General features: G+C 40.7%; 2 protein-coding genes across 18 annotated transcripts in view; one reads left to right on the plus strand and one right to left on the minus strand.

Moving 5' to 3' along the window:
* Positions 1-189, minus strand: part of FBXO36 (F-box protein 36) — an 85,490-nt gene extending 85,301 nt beyond the window's left edge. The window contains exon 1 of the mRNA XM_039234543.1: positions 153-189. The gene's annotated coding sequence lies outside the window, so the exon portion shown is untranslated. The remainder of the gene's footprint in view (positions 1-152) is intronic.
* Positions 1-20,135, plus strand: part of TRIP12 (thyroid hormone receptor interactor 12) — a 140,472-nt gene that overhangs the window by 759 nt on the left and 119,578 nt on the right. For 8 of the 17 annotated variants that reach the window (XM_039234525.1, XM_039234529.1, XM_039234528.1 and 5 more), the window contains exon 1: positions 295-396. The exons of 1 other annotated variant lie outside the window; for it this stretch is intronic. The gene's annotated coding sequence lies outside the window, so the exon portion shown is untranslated. Of the gene's footprint in view, positions 1-294; positions 397-665; positions 725-20,135 lie in introns of those variants that run through there. 8 more of the 17 variants (XM_039234532.1, XM_039234537.1, XM_039234538.1 and 5 more) reach the window with 2 other exon arrangements.

The raw sequence follows: 20,135 nt of genomic DNA on the forward strand, positions 1-20,135 counted from the left end.
CCGGCGGAGGGATACCAAGCGGAGTCCCACATTCCCCTTCCTGGTCCCTCGAAGGGATCTGGAGGAGATCTCAGGCCGCTGGGAGAGTCACGCCGGGCGGTGGGGGAGGGAGGGGCGATGTGATGGGCTGCGAGTAGGCAGCGGGCCCTTACCGCGGACTAGCCCGTCAGCTGGAGGCGGCGGGCAAAGTAGTTCCCGGAGGGTGTTGGAACGGGCGGGGAGGGAGGCGGCGCGGGCGGAGGCGCACGCCGGCCGCGGTGCTGCGGCTCAGCTGATAATTGAAGGGACCCGAGGAGCCGCCGCCGCCGCCGCCGCCGCCGGGGGGGGGTGGGGGGAGCGAGTGGAAGTTACTGCCGCGCCACCGAGTCCGGACCGGAGACTTTGGGGCCCAACTAGGTAATTGGGGCGCAGGTCCGAGTGGCCGGGCCAGGCTTGGGGGAGGGGGTTGTGCTGAGGGGGTGGGGGGGCGGCGAGGCGGGGGTGGGGTGGGGAGGAGCTGGAACAGAAAGTCCCAGGAAGCCCGGTTGTGTCATCGCCGCGATTCGGCCCCCGCTCGGCCTGCTCCCGGCGGCGGTGGCTGCGGGGCCGCGGAAGGACTGGGTCGGGGGTTGACGGGCGAGACGCTCGAGGGAGACCGGGGCCGGGCGGTAGCGGGGGGGCGGGGGGTTCGCTGGGTCCCCCCCTCAGGCCTCCCGCGATGAGGAGGGCCCTTCACGGAACCGGGGTAAGGCGTGCAGGTCTTGGGGAGCCCGGTGGTGGCCGGGGGGGGGGGACGGAAGTGGGCTTTGGAGCTTGGAGGGCGTCTAGGAAGCGAGAAAGTGGGGGGCCGGAAGTGCAGGTGGGGGGGTGTGGAGACGGCGAGGGTTCCCCGGAAATGGGATGGGGGGCCCGGAAACCGGGAGAGGAGAGGCTCCAGGGCCGGGGACGGCCCGGAAATGGAAACTAGGGAGCAGCTCGAGTGACAACAGTTGTGGGAAGCGAGGGTCAGAGGAGGGAGAGGCCGGAGTGACTTTAGACCGCAGTAAGGGGTTTCCTGCCAAGGGGGAGGGTTGTGGGCGGGCGAGGCCGGAGCCGGGGTCTGCGCCGGGCTGTGTCTTCGGCCGTGGCAAGTTGAGGCTGAGAGGATGACGACGAGACGGGCATGAAGCGGGGCTGGAGAAGAGGCCGAGAAACTTGGCTGAGAGGAGCAGAGCATGCTTCTGAATAGATCCGAATGGAAATGGGGGGTGGGGGTCCAGGACTTGGGAGGGAGGTGGGCCAATTGTCACTCCAATCGTATTAGTATTCAAAGCGAGTCAGGCGATTAATTTATTTATATGTGGATTACATAAAACCCATTATATCGTTTGCCCATTCAGTCCACCCTCTCCTCCATCCTCCTCCATAGTGAGTGGGGTTTTTAGTTTAGAAACAAGTTAGAGGGGAGTTCAGATAACGAAGGCTGGAAAATCCCCAATCCTGTCCTTCGCGGCGCTTCCTTCCTCAGAAGAACAGAAATCCTCAATTTGCCACAGGGGAAAAAATAAAGATTTAAAAGCACAGGCGAGTCGGGAGGAAATAACACGTTTGAACGGCTGGGGGGACAGGAGGGGAATTGGTTACCCTTGTGCGGTAAGGAGAGAACGGAAGGGGCTGCTCCCAAACCCTTAGGACAGGTTGGTTGGCCTCTGATAACGCCGTTTTACTTTGGGGACGGTTGGCTTAAGCGTCGTGTCTGGCGGTGGGTATAGTTTAATTGCTTCGTTAGTTAATTGAAGGAGGGACTGTGGCAGTGAGGAAACGTTCGTGCGGGAGGGGCGCGGGGGGTACGTTTAGTAGCGCAGTGAACGTGTTCCGAGTGGCCGTCTAACTGCTCCCCTGCTGTCTCCTCTCCTAGTCGGCCTTCCCCGGATCCGGCCCGGCTTGCCAAATCACCCGATCCCCGGGCTCTACTCCGTTTTGTAGGCCCTTAGGTGCTCTGTTCAACTTTGTATTCCTCTCCAGTCTCTCTCTAGATATTTTTGGCATTTCATTTTTTAAAGACCCAGGAAGTGGAGGCTGAGGATCTCCTCTCTAAAATCAAAACAAAACAAAAAATATAGGGTAGAAAGTTGAAAGAGCTATTGAGTGGGGCAAAAAACCGACGCTCGGAACAAAGGTCCTAGTTGTTGGAGAAAAAGGCAAGAGGCCTCTATATGAGGCGTGTGTGTGTGTGTGTGTGTGTGTCTGTCTGTCGCATTTACACGGGGTGGGGGTGTGTGTGTGGAGGGAGCAGTTAGGATTGAGGAATGGCCTTAGAGATTTAGAGACAGTAAGTTGCAGATGGTTTTATTGAGATTTATCTTCATATTTACATTGTGCAGAGAGATCAGCATTACGAATTTTGTAGAGTAAACAAAATTTCTAATTCTTCATTTTGAAACAACCCTGCTCCATGTTCAACCCCAGAAAGATTGAATTAGGCTTTTACATCATTGTGAGATTGTTGGCAGAGTTTTTATTTCATTTATTTTATGCTTAAGAGAGCATATTAGCATGGTTGGAGGTTGTCTTTGTTCACATCTGCCTTTCTATGAATGTGCCAATATCCTTAAGAATTTAAGGACTGTAATTAACACCATTGTCTCTGTTCATTCCCAGTTTTTAAGGCATTTGAGTCATCTTTAAGTCTTGCTCTGCTGACGATTACTGTTTAGGTTTGTGTCGTGAACAAGCTTTTTGTTTTAGTTTTTCATTTACTTTCTGAAAGTTTTGGAATACTTTTGGCAGTTAGAGTTCTAGAAGCTGCTAAACTAAGATAATTATTTAAAAAAAAATGAAAGATGCTAGGCCAGTGTAAAATCAATGCTTTCACCTAGCAAAGTAAATTTGAAGTAATATTTACTTTTTCATTCTAACTTTGAAGATTACTGGATTTATGTTATCTGGATAAGATTTGATGATCCTGTTTAAGCACATTATCCTAGCAAAGGAACACACTGGCCTGGGAATTCACAACACTGACAGTAGCTGTGTGACCTTGAGCTATTCACTTACTCTGTCTGGTCTCCAGTTATCTGTAAAATGGGGATGGGCAATCACTGTTTTACCTCATTGGGTGGTTGTGATACCCAGTGGATACAGTGGCTGTGAAAAATTACAAACTGCTAAATAAGTGTAATACATTATCATTAGTTTTAGAAAATTACATTAGCTTTTTGAGGTCATTAAGTACATTTAGAGCTTTTCACCAGTGATGGTGAAGGGGAGGGGGTGGATGGGGGGGTGGGGGCGTGGTGTGTGACCTTGATGTAAGGTAAGTTGCAGATAAGTTACAGCTACTTAGTTTTTGAAATTGCTGCTAAATTGGTAGTGGGACTTGGGCCCAATTTCTGTTGTGTTTTTTGTTTTGTTTTGTTTTTTTGTTTTTGCATCAGCATGGTAGTTTTCTACCATACCTCTTCCTGCTGCGTACATGTGTTAATCATATTTAGAGAAATTTCATTACTGATAACACATGTACCTGTTTTGGTTTGTGGCTCTTATGGAATTGACTTTATAATGTCAGACTACAATGAAGGGAAAACATTGCCAAATCTATTTTCTTTACAGAATTTAGGGAGGAGGTGTTTTGTTTCTTCTTTTTAGTTCTTTGAAGTGGGTGGATGAGGATCTTTTTGAGCAGATCTGATACTGACTGCCCTTTTTATTTTTCCATTTGCCGAGGTAATTTGATGGACTCAAGTTGAAAAAGCAACCGGTTTGTTGCTTTTCATCTTCACTCAGGTTCCTGTTACTGCCAGTCTGACATGCACTTTTCCTTTATTTAAACCATTTTAGGTTCACTTCAGCTTCCCCCCCTTCCTATCACTTCCTCAAACACTTCTACCCCGGGATCTTTCCCTTTTATTTCTTGGTTATCTAAATAGGCTCCATCTTGGGATTATAGTGTTAGATTTGTTGACGTGTGTTGGTTTTGTTTCCCTGACTGGATTATAGGTTTCCCCAAGTCCAGGATTATCTTGTATCACTGTGTTTTGCATGAAGATGTGCTCATGAGCTTGACTGAAAATAATCCCCATTTTCCTTCCTACTCCAAACCAATAATGTTAGCCTGGTCTTGCTGACTATGCAGCCAATCTTCCTGCTTGGATAGTTTCTTAGCCTCAACAGATTTCTCAGGGTGCTATTTGCTTCGGTGATCCCAGCCTCTTCACATCTTCCTGACACCTGGAAAGGGCTTAACAGTAAGAATCTGATGGATATTACACAGTAAATATAATCTGTCGATTGTTATGTAATCTTGGTGCTTGGAGTTCTTAACATGTAACATTAGCTTTACATTTATGTGTTTTCTTTCAGTGCCTCTGTATAGTCTAAACAGCTGTGTCACAGATTTCTTGAAGGCATAAACTCCTAGCAATTGTTCTTTATAATCTCTGCCTGGCTTGCTGGGTTACTCTGACACATAGTGGATGCTTACTGCTACTTACAGTAAATAGGTAAATATACTTCTGTTGAACCAGTCTCTTGATTTTTAAGTAAAATTTAACTTGGCCAGTGTCCTGGATTTTTAAAAATGCAGTTCTTTGATTAAACCCAATATCCTAACTTGATTTTAGGTTATTGGGAAAAGAAGTTGTCTCCTAGGCTCAAATGAGTCTGCTTCATAGTTCTTCTCTGAGGCCTTTGAGATTTGGGTTGTGATTCTTATAGTTTCATTAAACTGGATTGGCCAGAAGAAAAAGGAACTTGTCCATTATTTAGACCTTGTTTTGCCTCTGTGCAGAAGCTGTTGGTAGTAGTTGTGCAGCTCTGTTTGATTTAAAACGTCATTTTAGTGGACTAGAGTGGAAAAAAACCTGCCTGCTACTCTGTCTTCTCATTAGTGAACAGCACTGTTCAAGCAAACATCTGATTGTAGAGGACTTGGGTTGCAGTCTTTACTGCCTTTTCTTCTGTCTTTGTGACCTTGGACAAGTAATTTAACCTTTGTGAGTTTTGTTTCTTTCTTTTTTTTTTTTTTTTAATGTTTTTAATGTTTATTTTTGAGAGGAGAGAGAGACAGAGTATGAGCAGGGGAGGGCAGAGAGAGAGAGGGAGACGGAGAATCTGAAGCAGGCTCCAGGCTCTGAGTTGTCAGCACAGAGCCTGACATGGGGCTTGAACTCATGAACTCTGAGATCATGACCTGACGTGAAGTCAGACGCTTAACAGACTGAGTCTCCCAGGCGCCCCAGCCTTTGTGAGTTTCAAGTGCCTAATCTAACTGTGGCTAATTGCCACCTGGATTTAATTGTCATTTGTATGCTAGATACTATTTAGGAGATTCGGCTCCAAAGCTAGATTGGAACACAGGGGCCTTCCTTCGCTGGTTCATTGCAGCATTGACCATTCATTGCCTCATTTCTTAATACCCTTCTACCTAGAACATACTTCTGTTCCATATGTAGACTTGAAAGTCTTTGAGTATATGATAGTATTCCATAGTCAATTATTAATTCCTTAAATCCAGTATTCCCCTTTTTTATCCCTTGTGTCTAGCACAGTGTCTGGCCTGTGATAAGAAATCTTTGAATGCTTATTGAAGGAGTAAGTCTTGTGAGAATAAAATATTACTGTAAGTGAAAATACTTTGTAATGGCTTAATGTCATTTATTTGTTTATATATATATTTATTTTGGAGGGAGAGAGACAGAGTGCAAGTAGGGGATGGGGCAGAGAGAGAGGGAGACACAGAATCTGAAGCAGGCTCCAGGCTCTGAGTTTTCAGCACAGAGCCCAGTGTGGGGCTTGAACTCACAAACCATGAGATCATGACCTGAGCGGAAGTCAGACGCTTAAATGAATCACCCACGTGCTCCAATGTCTGTCTTGTTTTGACAAACATTTTGAATCATAGTTAATCCTAAAAATGATTTTGGGAGTTTTCTTTTTAATCTGTTGCTGTGTGTTTTAGAGACTGCAAGTTACTTTCAATCACACATTAAAAAAATTAGGACAAGACACTTTATATTCTTTAATTGGCCCTTATTTACATATAGTTGATCATTTAAATTGAGGCCATAAATAGATTTTGATATAATGTGTGTATTTGTTAAGTACAAAACTGAGTTTTATACATCATTTGAATTTATTTTTGTTTCATTTTTAGAAAGGATGTACTTCTATAAATTTGGGTTACTACCCATATACATAGTTTGAAGGCTATTTATAAGCCGAAGTGTCTGTCAGCAAGTATTCAAGACTTGAAATTAGAGCATTTCAGTGTGTATTTTAATCAACTTGTTGGCTGTCATAACCAATGAGTTCTACCCTGACTTCAAAACTCCTACTCATTCAACCCGTGGGCAGCATTCTGAATAAATAGATGTACCTTGTGCTGTAACTTCTTAAGGTCAAATTAACTCAATTTAAAGTCCTTATCCTGGTAAACATGTATGATGCCCTGGAAAACCCAAAAGGAATTTTTTCAGGTAGCCCTTCTGAAATTCATTGTTGAGTTGTAATTTAAGCTGCTTTATGTCCTTAGAGAGCAGGTTCATGGAGCACCCTCCCCACCACCTCCCTTTTGTTAATCTTCCTGAAAACTAAGTGCTTGTAGTTTCCTTGTAAATAGTAAATATATGAACATGCTGTAACTTCTGCTATGGCCCCAGTATTTTGTAATCTTGTCTGTGTTGCGTCCTGGGCTGGATGTGGTCAAATTGAGCATTCGTTCCTTCTGAACACACTCCAGGAACCTCAGTGTTCTTGCCTGCACTTTGATGGTTGAGTCCACCTGGATTGGTCCCCTTCTCTCATCTTGGGTCTCTTGTAGTGACGTATACACACTTAACTTTTTCTCTGGGTACCTACTATAAGAGTTTTACTCTTCTTCCACAACATTTTACTAGTTTTAGTTACTGCTTTCACCATCTGTCTTATATAAGTTGCTTAACTTTTTCTTAACTAGGTCTTTGGCTTCTTGTGATAAAGGTCTCATTCTTCATGCCCACAGTGGCTGGCACAAGGCTCCTGACCTGTATGGTGTATGGGCAGTGATAGAGTTTGTTTCGGTGACACACTGAGAAAGTATATTGTGAAGTATTATTAGTACCATTTGCCATGGTTTCTGTCTGCTTGCTTATTTTCATTTCTCAGGGTTTGGTAGCTGAGTGTAGGATGCTAGACTATAAATTTTTCAGAATTAGGCTCATTAAAATATGCATTTAAGGGACTGATAAGACACTAGGCCACTTTACTAACTTTGTGACCTTAGGTTTAGCATTTGGGAATTCTGTTTACCAGTTGATAAAAGCATATTTATTGATACATATTTATCAAGTGCTGACTGTGTACAGGTCTCTGCTGGGAGGAATACGGAAGGTTCCTGTCTTGAGTTCTCTTGTTTCATTTAGTTGAAAAACACTTACCTTGTCAAACTTGGTAGCTGTATATAATGTAGTGTTTAGCAATGAGAAGTATCCTGTAGATATTCTAAATGCAGGTTTTCTACATTTAGAAAACCTGATAGGAGAATCTAAATTAAGAAACAGATGAATTAGGGCACGAAATTTGGCTTTTACTGAACAAATTGTTGGAAGTACTTTCATTGTGCAAATATTTCCTCAGCAACTAGTGCATGTGCATTCCTGGTTCCATACCAGGTTTGCCTGCCCCCTTGAAGAGTATGGAGGAGAAATAGATTTATAAAAGGAGATGTCTTATGTTGAAATGTACTTAACTGTAAAGGAGTTCCAGCTATGGTAGTTGAACACAACATTTAACATTGTGCATATTTGTTATCAAGTACAAAGTTGAGTTTTATACATGGACACTCAGAAGTTCAGAGAGAGTTTCAGAAAGAGATTCCATCCTAACGTTGAAGTTACTGAGGAAGACTTGCGGCTTGACCCGGCCTTGACTGTTTGGGTAGGTAGAGAAGAATGGGGAGCTTGGAAAGGGGTAATTAAGGCGAGGGGCTAATGGGAAGGTAAACTGGCCCTTTGGAGTAGGGGGTCTGTATTTATGAAATAACAGAAAATTCAGGCTGAGATTGAGGTCCTTAAATGGGAGATTAGGAAATTAGGTTTAACAAATAGAAATGTTGACTTGATTGTTTATCCCTGAATTGGTGGTGACAACATGAAAAAAGTATACAGACGTTTAATTGTAGATGAACTGCAAAGGAAACGTGGTTTGAGATTTTATTTATCTTTCTTTGAAATTGCTTACGTTTCTAGGCCTGTAAGTTATAGGCGTGTTTGTGGTAAGGTTTGCAGTGGAGGTGAAACTTCTTGTGTAGTGTCCCTGCCTAGTAGTTAGAATGGTTCTGTTAAGCGGGAGCGGTCTGTCTATACGACCTCTGTTGGACCTGTGTTCAGTCGTGGAAGCTTTACTGGAAGCTGGCAATCATTTTGTCTTAACACATTCATCTGTTGTTTATTCAGAGATTTTTTTTTTTTTTAATTTGGAGTTCCAGAATTAATACATGATTTTTTGTGAGTTACTCAGTAATGTCATTCTTAGGGGTAAGAGAAACTTCTGCTAAACATCTAATGCAGTTAAAAAAAAAAAAGTTTTTGAAAGAGCAAGTTGTGGCTAAAGTATTTACATACTTTTAAAATGAAAATTAATATTACCTGTTTTGTCAAGTTAAATATCTTAGTAAAATATTTGCCTGCCACACTGGTTGATGTAGTATTAGACTATTTGTTAACGTCTTTTACAAGAGTAGGCAAGACAGGATTTCAAAATTGGGAAATGAAGTTAGATGGTGGCTAGAGGGAAAAACTAAAGATGCAGGGTCTGCTAGCAGTAATACTTAGCTTTCTTAGAGCTGCTTTTATTTCTAGAATATTCTTGTAGACTTTGCTGACTGCAGTTTGCATTCATTTTATTCTTATGTGGAAATAGCAGAGATGCTAGCAGTTAGTGCAAGTTTGTGAATTAAATACCTGTTAAAGCTGTAGAGTGCAGAATTTGTGGGGTTTTGTGGACTTTGAATAGAAACATTTGTGAAGGGTGTGTATTTTACTGCTACGAGACATGGGTATCTTTTAATGCAAGGCATTCATGCAGCTTTCTAATTTTTCCTTTAGTAAACCTTTATTTCCATTTCTTCTGCCTACTTTGGGAAAGTGGCCCGCTCTCAAGAGGGAATCAGGGACTTGACCTCTACCCCTCCATCCCAGACCCGCCAGCATTTCTGCCTTTCTCCCAGTAGATGGCAACAATTAGGCTGATTTTTGAGAAGATTCAGTAGTTCTTACCTTTGTGATCAGACTTGTTTCTAATTATTTCTCAAGTGTCTTTAGGAACATTAGTGTTGATTTCAGCTCAGAATACTTTTCTCAGAAAACTAAACTGTTAATTGCAGAGTTCATTCTTGTTTTTTACTTACTCTTCACCCTGTCTTTAAGTTTGCCCTTCCAGTTGCTGCTATGAGGTAAGACTTGGGGAATTTCAGCCTTTGGTGTGGCCGTGTAAGATAATCTGCTTCTGCCTCTTTGAACCATCTAGTATTACTTTTCAGCTGCCTGTATATTAGGTCAGGCCATTTTTTTCTCCAGGTATCTTCTCATTACACAAACTAAGTTTTCTGAAAGGAATTTTGGAAGAGATAAGACATTATCATTTGGGATCTTTGTGGTGGCACTGGTTTTAAATGATACCCACTTTATGATTTTTGATTCAGTTAAGGAATCGGTCAATTTAACGTTGGCTGGAATAGCAGCATTTCTTTTCTGGTTGATGGGCCTCCTACTTAACTCCTGCATTTACTTATATTCAGTGTGTAAGTTTTTTTGTGTGACTGAAAAAGAAAAATAAGATGATTCATAATGCACAATTAACTTTTCAGAGTTTACTATATTTAGAGATATTTAGAACTTTTTTCAGGATGCCTGCTGAGTTGATTTAAATTTTTGATGCAAGAGTAAAGATTTGGGAAGTTTCCATATTGAGAGTTTTATAGTTAGAAATGTCTTAATCTGTAGTTCTTTAAGGAACATGTAGTTGGAGACTTAGCAAAACAATAGTTTTAAAAAAATTCTACAATTATGTCTGTTTTACTGTCCAGTGTTAGAATCCTGGTCCAGTAGAAGAAATTATGTTGGTTTTGGCAACTGCTGTACTCGCACCTAGAAAATACTCATGTAAAGACATCTTTGGGGGCGCCTGGGTGGCTCAGTCGGTCAGGCGTCCAACTTCAGCTCAGGTCATGATCTCACGGTTCATGGGTTTAAGCCCTGCGTCGGGCTCTGTGCTGACAGCCAGCTTAGAGCCTGGAGCCTGTTTCAGATTCTGTGTTTCCCTCTCTCTCTGACCCTCCCCTGCTCACGCTGTCTCTCTCTGTCTCTCAGAAATAAATAAAACATTAAAAAAAAAAGGCATTTTTGCTCTCGGTTAAGGTAGTCTGAAGTTAGTAGTGGACATAGAATTAATGTATATGAACAATCAAAGTGTATGTATTAATATTTCTGAATACTTCTTAAAGTCCTAGATCAAGATTTGGGATTATGAAGATATCTAAGATGTGGTCCTTGGCCTTGAGTTTATAGTCTCATTAGGGAGGAGGACAAAGTTGGGAACAAAATTAACCATGAAAACTCTTTTTGAAGACATTATTCAATGTCTTATCAAGAGACTAGCTGTTAGGAACAGAGAATAGGGTAAAAATAATTCTCGGGTATTTCTCAGATAAGTCATGTTATCTGCATCCATGTATACTTGACCACATTTAATTCCAAAATCAATTCCTTGTTATCTTTCTGATGTAGCTTTCAGTATACATAGGTATAGTCTTAACAGTGATGTAGACCAGTCTAGTGGTGTGGGAGATTAATAGGATAAGAATATAGAAAAAGTTTTACGAATCATAGCAACCAACTTTTATTGAATCCTTCCCATAGCTCAGTGGTACATAGGTTAGTGTCCAGGGGGCAGGGATTGGAAATGAGGAGGTGGGTGGTGGGGTGGGGATGGATCTGCAAGTGCGTAAAGGGAAGAGAGGTGGACGTTCTAGACCATAAGCGTAATGAAGGTGGATGAAAGTCTGTGTCAGAAGAGGATGACATTTTTTGGTGTCAAGGAGAGTTAATTGGACTGAATAAATACATTCTAGATTCTGTGTTTATTCTAATGACTTTTTTGTCCCCTAACTTTACATAGGGAGAATGTACCATGTTCTTCCTATGGTTTGAGTATTCCTGGGTTATTCATAACCTCAACTGGGATAACAGGAATTATATAAATACAGTGTACTGGAAAGTAAGATGGAAGTATGAGCCAGTTAATCTGTGCATACATTTACATGAACATTTTTCTTTTTAAAGGTGGCATTTTTATCATGAGACTTCAGTCAGTTTCCTTGGACAATTTTGCTTTTTTATGGCTATACACATTTGTATATTTCGAAGGCAGTGCCATATAGAAAATACGGGCCTTGAAGCCAGAAGACTCTGTATTTAAACAAGATCCTCCCTATTCTAGCTATGTGATCTTGGATAAGTCATTTAAACCCTCTGAGACTTTGCTTGCTTTTGTATAAAATGGGTTGCTATTAGAATCTTGCATAAATAGTATATACTTGATAAATGGTAGCTGCTGCTGTGATGAAGAAAAAAAAATGTATATTTGGATGGTTTAGAGGAAGGCTTCTATAATGTCTTCCAGAACCAGGGTCAGCAAACTTATTTCAAGGTGCCAGACAGCAAATATTTTTGACTTTGTGGGTCATGGAGTATCTGTTGTAATTACTCTGCTATGGTGGGACAGAAGTAGCCATTGACTTTGTTTTAATAAAATTTGATCTACAGAGGGAGGCGGTGGTCCCGATTTGGCCTGTGTGCCTTTGTTTGTCACCCCTTGCTTCACAGTATGACTTGCTGCCTTTACTTTATTCACAGGAATTTGAAATGGCATCTATATGTTCTAAAGATCATGTGATAATGTCTAAGTGATGAAGGAATTTGGTGTAAGTGGCTATAAGAACAAAGACAGGATTTAATTTAAACCCTGACTCTGATACTATTAACTCTGTGACCTTGAGTCAGTCACTTTATTTTGGCTTCAGTCTTCCCATTTGTAAATGGGAATAATTGTAATCCCTATTTTAGGTTTGTTTTGAGGATTAAATTAATTAATATGGAAAACAAAAAGAGTGGCTGCTACAGGATAAGTGTTTGATGTGCTATTAATAATCTTTCTTTTTGAGAAGAAGCGTTTCTATTTTGTTGATTGTCTTAAAGAGGTTTGAGAAGATGGGGTTCTCGGACATCATTTTGGAATTACGTGAGTGGTGGGGTTTTAAGGTTGAAGGAGATCATTTGATAGGTTGGGTGGATTCAACAGCAAGATGAATTTGGGTTCTAGTTTCCTGGTTGTTTGAACAAGTTATTAAGGTAAATTATAGAAAAATCATACTTCACAGGATTCTTTTGAATTTTTTTTTTTTTTAAATATTTTTATTTATTTCTAGGAGAGAGAGACAGTGTGAGCAGGGGAGGGTCAGAGAGAGAGAGGGAGACACAAACTCTGAAATAGGCTCCAGGCTCTGAGCTGGCAGTCAGCACAGAGCCCGACGCGGGGCTCGAGCCCACGAACTGCGAGATCATGACCTAAGCGAAAGTCGGATGCTTAACCGACTAAGCCACCCAGGCGCTCCTCTTTTGAATTTTTAATGAGAGAGCAAAGTGCTTAGCACAGTGCCCTGTTCACAGTGAAGTGATCAAATGGTAGTTGCTGTATTCCATTTTTTTTTACTTAGGGTATTGGCTCCTAGGAGGAGTTTAATAGTAGCTTTTATTCTATATAAGAACTATATAATAGTTCTTTTAAATAATGGCTTATTTTCACAGTTGCTATAAATGTCTAAAATTAAAGTCAACAGTGTGAATTTATTGTTTTTCAGATGTTATGATTTAGGTGTTAGTAAATTTAATGGACAATTAAAATAACAGTTTAAAGATTGAAAGGAAAAATATCCCTGACCTGGACTAACAAGTGTTTTGAAAAGTTTTTTGGGGGGGCCGTATTTACATTTGATCCAGGTTGAAAGATTTTATCGTTGCTAATTACAGTCTTTTTTGACTACTGACAGTTTCAGTAAGTAAGGTCAATGTTAGATGTTGTGATATGGCTTAAGGTTTTTTTTTTTATGTCTTTTTGCTATAACTTCAAATTTCTAAAAATGTTGGAAAAGTAGTATTAAGAATATCCCATATTCCCTTTACCCAGTTCCAAGGTCAATTTTTTTTTTTTTAATCGTTGGAGGATCAATTTGTTTTCTCTTTGGAAAGTTTTTTAATCAATAAAAAGCTTTTTTTTTTTTTTTTTTAAAGAAATACATGTAAAATCTGAAAAAAGTTCAGTGCAGTGAACACGTCTTTTTTTTTTTTTTCCATGAGGCTCTTTACCAGTCATTGTACACTTGCTGACTTTTCAGAGTGTTGCAAATGCGATTTGTTCCTTATTCTGGGCTGTCATTAGTGAAGAGTATTTTGGCAGTTGGAGACTCCTAAAAAGCCAGCTTTTTAAGGGATTACTTGCTTTGTACAGCGAGTGCTCCTTGCCCCTCCCTTTCTGGTTGGTGGTCTTGTATATGTTTAGGTGCTGTGTGTATCCCCTCCCCCACTTCCCCTGACTTTTAATATGTGTTGAGTTGCAAAATAACTTCCTAGAATTGTGCATTAAGCAGGTAAATTCTGAGTGAAGGCTTACATCGCTTGGCTTTAAGAAGGTGGTGATTCTGGTAGCTAAAAGAAATTTTAAAGAGTGTATTCTCAGCACTTTTTAGTGGAGGGGATCAAAAAGACCTTTTAAAAAAGATAACTTTAAACTTCTTGGTTCAGAAAATGGTAAGATAAATGAGAGCCTTATTCTGCAACAAGTATGGATCCTTTGTATGCCCTCTAAGACATACTGTACAAAATCTTTTGCCCTTAACTTTCAACATAAAACCTTTTTTTTTTTTTTTTTTCCTTAAATGCCCTCTCTGCCTTTGCCTCCTATTCCTTAGTAATGAATCCAGCTATCTGTTCTTTCCTGCTTGAAGAATCTTAGGTGAGAGGACTTAAACATTAAAACAAACAAAAAAAAAAAAACCTAAGAAAACACCTTTTATTTATTCAAAAAATTTTTTTAATGTTTCATTTTAGAGAGAGACAGAGTGTGAGAGGGGGAGGGCAGAGAGAGAGAGGGAGACACAGAATCTGAAGCAGGTTCTGAGCTGTCCGCACAGAACCTGATGCGGGGTTAGATCCCACAAACTGAGATCGTGCATGACCTGAGCTGAAGTTGGATGCTTAACCCACTGAGCCACCCCAGGTGCTCCCAAAACACCTCTTTTGAAAGAGTAGTTTTAGATTTATAAAAAAAGTTGGAGAGATAGTTACCCTATACTCCTCACCCAGTTTCCCTTTTCTTAAGATCTTAGCATATTTTTTGAGTAAAGAAAAAAACATAAAGAGAAAGTTAAGAACCTATCTGTAATGTTTCTACCTGATACTACCAGTGTAAACATTTTTTGTTTTCTTCTAGCTTTTGTTTTAATAAATATGGGTCCATATTATGTTTTTCCCCATGCTATTATATGATGAACGTTTCCCTATTTTGTTATTTTTTATTGTTTGCTTTATATTTACTTGTCTAATTCTTTTGTCAGATTTTTAAAAAAATTTATTAATAATGCTTTAAGGAATGGCTCTGCACCAGGTTCTAAAATGAGAGGTCTCTGTCTCTTTGTATTAACTTGGAAAACATTCTTGTGTGTATGTGAGAGGTGTGCATATGTATGAGACAGGTGTGTGTGTTTGTGTGTGAGACAGAGGGGCGTGTGTGTGTGGTAGCATTTAGTGGAAGCGTTAGAATGCTCCATAGACTCCGGTCTGTTCTGGCTCTTGCCCACCTCTCTGACGTTAGCTCTACTTTCCATCTTTTAGTGGCTCTTTCTGCTGCCTGGAATGCTCCTGTAGACCTTCTGTAGCTGTCTGCTTCTGCATGTGGTCTTGGCTCAGATGTTACCCCTCAAAGAGGCCTTACTTGGCCACCCTATCCATAAGAACACCTTTGTCTGATAGGATGTTTTACTTGCAAATAATAGAAAACTTGACTGGACCTTAAACAGATCAGGGTTTATTTTTCCTCAGATGACGTGATTCAGGTACATGGTGGTTCCGACAAGGATCGTGCTGTTTCTGTTCTGCCATTGTTAGCAAGTGGCTCTCCTGGATACCACATAGCTCTGTCATGGCTTGAAGTCGTTTGCCCATCACAGTTGAGGCAGGAAGGAGGAGATGGGGCCTTTTTTTTTTTTTTTTAAGTAAACTTGACACCCAGTGTGCAGCTTGGACTCCTAACTCCAAGATCAAGAGCTGCATGTTCTGTGACTGAGCCAGCTGGGTATCCCCTGGGGCCTTTTTTTTTTTTTTTAATCCAGAAAGCAGAAGTATTCCTAGAAGATGCCCAGCATACGTTATCATACCTCTCACTGGGGAAGAACTAGGGCATACCAATATCAAAAATAAATAAAAGAATAATGGTATTGTTGTACAAAGATAGGTTTGAACCACTGGCTTTTAAATTCTTTGGACCTGCAATCCATGATAAGAAATGCCCTACTTTGCATTTCCAGTATATGTGTCGATATGTGTATGCAGCTGTAATTTCACAAACAGTACTTAAGCATTAGGCACACTGCTATTTTCTATTCTCTATTTCATTTAAAGCTTCTGATTATGATCTTTTGCATTTGAGAATTCTTAACCTTTCTTTGTGATGTGGATCCCTTTAGCAGTCTTAAGCAGTGCACTCCTCGATAATATTTTTAAACTCATGAAATAATTGCATAGGATAAAAACCCTAATACATCAGATAGTTGAAATCTAGCCCTCAAACTGCTAAACTAGTATGTTGTAATGCAGTAATATGTTTCTTTATTTTCAGTTTCAATAACATGATCTAGCAGCTGTCCAAAGTAGTGATGAGTGTAAAATGATATTTTGAGGTATGCGCAACAATTGTAATGTGATATGATAATGTCTATGATTTCTCTTGGTGCAAAGCCAAAGGTTTGTTGCCTATTCATGATGGAGGGAAATGTTAAATTTCAATTAGAGGTTAGTAAAATTATATTTTTTAAGCTAAGTTCATGAACTCCTAATTATGAACCCTTGGTCATATTTGATTTCAAGGCTCTAATCTTGCAGTTTGAGAAAAAATACTACTGGCTTTGGCCCAATCATGACTCTTAGGGCCAGGGGAGTAGCTCACTTCCTCAGAGGTGAATGGGTTTGTGCCCTCTATAAGGCAGGATTCTTTTAGCAAGAATGAGAGTGGGATACATGGAATTAGGGTGGGGAATGTTAGCTTCTGCCTTCTCCTGCCCGAAGTCCCCCCTCCTTTATTCTTTCCACCAATTGTTTAATTTTCTTCGCTGTGCTATCCAGTGTTCTTGTTGTCTGCCTCCCCAGTGGAATGTAAGTTCCGTAAGGGAGACACGGTCTATTTATCCCTCTCTCCTAGTGCCTAAAGCCTAGGAAGTAGGGTAATCAAGAATTCAGCAGCTGAGTAAGACCTGTGGACTCCTGTATACCACATATATAGTAAGTCTGGGCCTTGGTGTCCCTTCATCCTCCCTTCCTCCCCCCTTCCCTCAGTGAAACAGGTGTGACCGATGTAATGGCGCAAATTGAGAAAATTAGGTAAAGGCACTGCTACAGAGTGCTCCACGTCAATGAGAGGATTCTCCTGGTGGACAGGGGTGTAACTTGTATTCATGTGGTTCCCTGCCTTGCATTTTCAGATGTGTGGGTGTATCTCAATAGTTTGTAAACCAGGAACAGAGATAGTTTTTCTTAATTTGTATAAGGAATAAAAAGAAAATAACTCAATAGAGAACTGTAGTCTGAGGACATTAATCTAAACCTGTCTGGAGTTAATAGTATACTCCCTCTCTTTACAGTTTGTTTTTTTCAACTTCAAGGCAATATACTTTTCCTTCAGCAGGTGTTCTTTCCCTTTTATTTATTTTATATTATTTTTTTAAGTAGGCTTCACTCTCAGAACAGAGCCCAAGGCAGAGCTTGAACTCCCAACCTTGAGTTCAGGAGTCTCAACAGCTGAGCCACCCAGGTGCCCCTCTTTCTCTTTTTATTTATTTTATTTTTAAAAATTTATTTTTTATTAAAGTTAGAGCACACATGCATGTAAGAGGAGCAGAGAGAGAAGGAGAGAGAGAGAATCCCCTAGCAGGCTCCGTGCTGTTAGCACAGAGCCCAGTGTGGAGGTTGATCCCACAAACTGTCAGATCGTGACCTGAGCTGAAGTCAAGAGTTGGGATGCTTAACCAACTGAGCCCCCCAGGCCCCTCTTTAAAGTAATATTTCTGACTTAAAAGACACATTATTTTCTTTTGCACAGTTGGGCAGCAAAATTTTGTTCATTGAATGCCTTTTTGTGAGTCTCCATAATTGTCTTAAATATCTTCCCCTCAGTCTTCAGGTTTTAAGTTTTGTCAGAAGGTAAACTAGTACTTCCTTTTGGATCACTGGACTTTGTGAGTCTTAAAAGAACTTCATTTGGAACAGATAAGTTGGATTTAATTATTATGTTTGCTTTAGAAGAAATTAATGCTTAGATTGATCCAGTATGAGGTACTATGGAATATAGTTGTTAGTTCCTGTATAAGTACTTACGGTTTTCATTTTATTTTTATATTTAATAGCAATGTTGGGAAACAGGAAAAAGCTATTGACTTCCTAAGCAGTGTAAGGACTATGAAGGAAGAAGGCGTCATTACTTTATTAGAATAGAGAATACGAAGAGGTGTAAGTAGTGAAGAAATTGAATTATCAGTTGAGCTTTAGTAAATGCATTAAAAAATGGATTCCATTAGTCTTTAAATGTCAGTTGGTTATAGTACCTTTCCACACCTATTGTGAAGGGACTGGCATGTTACATTTTATTTGTTGATATATCTGAAGATCTAAAAGCAGCTTGAGAGTTTTCCTTTTTATGCAGTACTTTGGAAGGCAGGAAACACTTTCAAAGCAGAACAGAATTTTTAAAACAGCTTTATCCAGATACGTAATTCATATGCCATACAATTCACTCCTTTAAAGTCTACAGCGTTTTTAAGATATTCACAGAGCTGTGCAACCAGCACCACTGTCTACTTTCAGAACATTTTCACTGCTCCAAAATAAACCCTGTACTCCTTGGGTTCTGTAAATTTTTAGCTTAAGTTTTAGAATTGACAGTTTGAGGTGATGGGCTGTCTTTCTGTTAGTTAAAGTCATACTAGTTAAAAGCAGTCTTGCCCATTGCATAAATGTGGAGCTGCAGATGGGAACTATCTGTTACTTGGATTTGTCCTCCATAGAAGGTTCATCCCTTTTGATTTTTTTTCTGTTTGAAGTTATTAATTAGTTGAATTTAAACATCCTGTTAACTAGAAACTCTGCTTCTTTGGCTGTACTGTCACCTGAACAAGGCTGGATAGGAAACTGTTCTGAGAAGGTGCCACATACGTGTACTTCAGAACCAAATCTGGAGTGCTAGTTCTACATGGTAGGGAGCAATTTACCAGTTCTTTTCTGCTTTTCCAAGGTAGAAGTCTCAACTAACTGGTAAAAATTGAATTTTTGATTGGCTTTTACAAACTAGTATCCCTTTTCTTATTTAGAATTTTATACAGAATGTTTTAAAACACACGTAATAGCACTTTGTACATTACTGTATTTGGTATGCGGTTTTGTTGGAAGTGTTTAGGTATGAATTCTGTCTTTGGAGTTTCTTTTGTCATTTCCATTGTTAAGGTGTTTTCAGACTTTCCTCTCAGACTGTAGCCGGCTATTTCCTGTTCGTTCATTCATTCATTCATCTAGGTCCCTAGGTCCTTCTGAAGCTGTTTCTTTGTCTGAAATGCCTTCCTTGCCTCCCAGCCCCTCTCTCTTCCAGACAAATACTGTTTTGTTTTGTTGTTTTATTAAGTTTATTTAAAAAAATTTTTAAAAAATGTTTTATGTATTTCTGAGAGAGAGAGAGGCAGTGTGAGCAGGAGAGGATCAGAGAGAGAGGGAGATACAGAATCAGAAGTAGGCTCCAGGCTAGCTGTCAGCGCAGAACCCAACGTGGGGCTTGAACCCACGAACCATGAGATCATGACCTGAGCCGAAGTTAGACGCTCAACCAACTGAGCCACCCAGGCACCTCAAGTTTATTTATTTTGAGAGAAGAGTACAGGCTGCATAGGGGTAGAGAGCCAGGAGAGAGAGAATCCCAAGTAGGTACTGTACTCTCCGGGCTTTACAGGGCTCAAACTCAGGACTTGTGAGATCATGACTTGAGGCGAAACCAAGAGTCAGTCACCTAACGACTGAGTGAGCCACCCGGGTGTCCCGCAAATACCTTCTTATCTGTAAGAGTTTTCCTTTCTGCATCCCTGGGAGGCGTGTTGCCTCCTCCAAGGAAGGCGTGGGTTGTTCTCCTGTAATAGTTCTTTCAGTGGTAGTCTATCAGGTTTTACTCTAGGCACTTTACAGTTTGGTTTTTCATTGATGTGAGCTTCCCAGACTTCCTTTAAGTCTCGCGTGCATCTTACCCAAGATTCTAATAGCATCATCACCATCTTCTCTCATTCTATACTTTTATTTATTTATTATTTTTTTAAGGTTTATTAATTTTTGAGATAGAGAAAGAGACAGCATGAGCAGGAGAGGGGCAGAGAGAGGGAGACACAGAATCTGAAGCAGGCTCCAGGCTCTGAGCTGTCAGCACAGAGCCCAGCATGGGGCTTGAACTCACAAAACTGCAAGATCATGATCTGAGCCGAAGTTGGATGCTTAACCAACAGCCACCAGGTGCCCCTCATCTTACTGACTTTAAAAGAGGGCCAGAGGGGCGCCTGGGTGGCTTAGTCGGTTAAGCGTCCGACTTTCGCTTGGGTCATGATCTCGCAGTTCGTGGGTTCGAGCCCCGCGTCGGGCTCTGTGCTGACTGCCAGCTCAGAGCCTGGAGCCTGTTTCAGTCTGTGACTCCCTCTCTCTCTGACCCTCCCTTGCTCACGCTCTCTCTCTCTCTCTCTCTCTCCTAGAAATAAATAAAAATATTTAAAAAAAAAAACAAAACAACAACAAAAAAAAAAACAAAAAAAAAAAATAAAAGAGGGCCAGGGCTAGCTGATGTCTCAACAC

This window comes from Hyaena hyaena, unplaced genomic scaffold (assembly GCF_003009895.1).
Source record: "Hyaena hyaena isolate Hyena2069 unplaced genomic scaffold, ASM300989v1 scaffold_86, whole genome shotgun sequence".
NCBI classification, from domain to species: domain Eukaryota; kingdom Metazoa; phylum Chordata; class Mammalia; order Carnivora; family Hyaenidae; genus Hyaena; species Hyaena hyaena.